Genomic DNA, 1,755 nt, shown 5'->3' with positions numbered 1-1,755 from the left:
TCAATTATTTGCTTGACGTATTCCAATCTCTGTCTTCCTCTATAGTTTTTGCCCTCTACTGCTCCCTCTAGTACCATGGAAGTCATTCCCTCATGTCTTAGCAGATGTCCTATCATCCTGTCCCTTCTCCTTACCAGTGTTTTCCACATATTCCTTTCCTCTCCGATTCTGCGTAGAACCTCCTCATTCCTTACCTTATCAGTCCACCTAATTTTCAACATTCGTCTATAGCACCACATCTCAAATGCTTCGATTCTCTTCTGTTCCGGTTTTCCCACAGTCCATGTTTCACTACCATACAATGCTGTACTCCAGATGTACATCCTCAGAAATTTCTTCCTCAAATTAAGGCCAGTATATGATATTAGTAGACTTCTCTTGGCCAGAAATGCCTTTTTTGCCATAGCGAGTCTGCTTTTGATGTCCTCCTTGCTCTGTCCGTCATTGGTTATTTTACTGCCTAGGTAGCAGAATTCCTTCATTGACTTCGTGACCATCGATCCTGATGTTAAGTTTCTCGCTGTTCTCATTTATACTACTTCTCGTTACCTTCGTCTTTCTTCGATTTACTCTCAAACCATACTGTGTACACATTAGACTGTTCATTCCGTTCAGCAGATCATTTAATTCTTCTTCACTTTCACTCAGGATAGCAATGTCATCAGCGAATCGTATCATTGATATCCTTTCACCTTGTATTTTAATTCCACTCCTGAACCTCTCTTTTATTTCCATCATTGCTTCGTCGATGTACAGATTAAAGAGTAGGGGTGAAAGGCTACAGCCTTGTCTTACACCCTTCTTAATACGAGCTCTTCGTTCTTGATCTTCCACTCTTATTATTCCATCTTGGTTGTTGTACATATTGTATATGACCCGTGTCTCCCTACACCTTACCCCTACTTTTTTCAGAATCTCGAACAGCTTGCACCATTTTATATTGTCGAACGCTTTTTCCAGGTCGACAAATCCTATGAAAGTGTCCTGATTTTTGTTTAGCCTTGCTTCCATTATTAGCCGTAACGTCAGAATTGCCTCTCTCGTCCCTTTACTTTTCCTAAAGTCAAACTGATCGTCACCTAGCGCATTCTCAATGTTCTTTTCCATTCTTCTGTATATTATTCTTGTAAGCAGCTTCGATGCATGAGCTGTTAAGCTGATTGTGCGATAATTCAAAAAATGGCTCTAAGCACTATGGGACTTAACTTCTGAGGTCATCAGTCCCCTAGAACTTAGAACTACTTAAACCTACCTAACCTAAGGACATCACACACATCCATGCCCGAGGCAGGATTCGAACCTGCGACCGCAGCGGTCGCGCGGTTCCAGACTGTAGCGCCTAGAACCGCTCGGCCACTCAGGCCGGCCGTGCGATAATTCTCGCACTTGTCAGCTCTTGCCGTCTTCGGAATTGTGTGGATGATGCTTTTCCGAAAGTCAGATGGTATGTCGCCAGACTCATATATTCTACACACCAACGTGAATAGTCGTTTTGTTGCCACTTCCCACAGTGATTTTAGAAATTCTGATGGAGTGTTATCCATCCCTTCTGCCTTATTTGACCGTAAGTCCTCCAAAGCTCTTTTAAATTCCGATTCTAATACTGGATCCCCTATCTCTTCTAAATCGACTCCTGTTTCTTCTTCTATCACATCAGACAAATCTTCACCCTGATAGAGGCTTTCGATGTATTCTTTCCACCTATCTGCTTTCTCCTCTGCATTTAACAATGGAATTCCCGCTGCACTCTTAATG

The 1,755-nt window shown here is 42.4% G+C and overlaps 1 non-coding gene across 1 annotated transcript; it reads right to left on the bottom strand.

Annotated features, from left to right (window-relative positions):
* Positions 1–1,279: 1,279 nt before the first annotated feature.
* On the bottom strand, positions 1,280–1,363 carry Trnas-gga. Its single transcript is given in 2 exon segments — positions 1,280–1,314; positions 1,324–1,363. It is a non-coding gene; the product is annotated as a tRNA-Ser (tRNA).
* Between the last annotated feature and the right edge of the window lie 392 nt (positions 1,364–1,755).

This window comes from Schistocerca americana, chromosome 6, assembly GCF_021461395.2.
Source record: "Schistocerca americana isolate TAMUIC-IGC-003095 chromosome 6, iqSchAmer2.1, whole genome shotgun sequence".
Taxonomy (NCBI): domain Eukaryota; kingdom Metazoa; phylum Arthropoda; class Insecta; order Orthoptera; family Acrididae; genus Schistocerca; species Schistocerca americana.
Note: the sequence above shows the minus strand (reverse complement) of the source record. Positions and strands in the feature narration are given on the sequence as shown.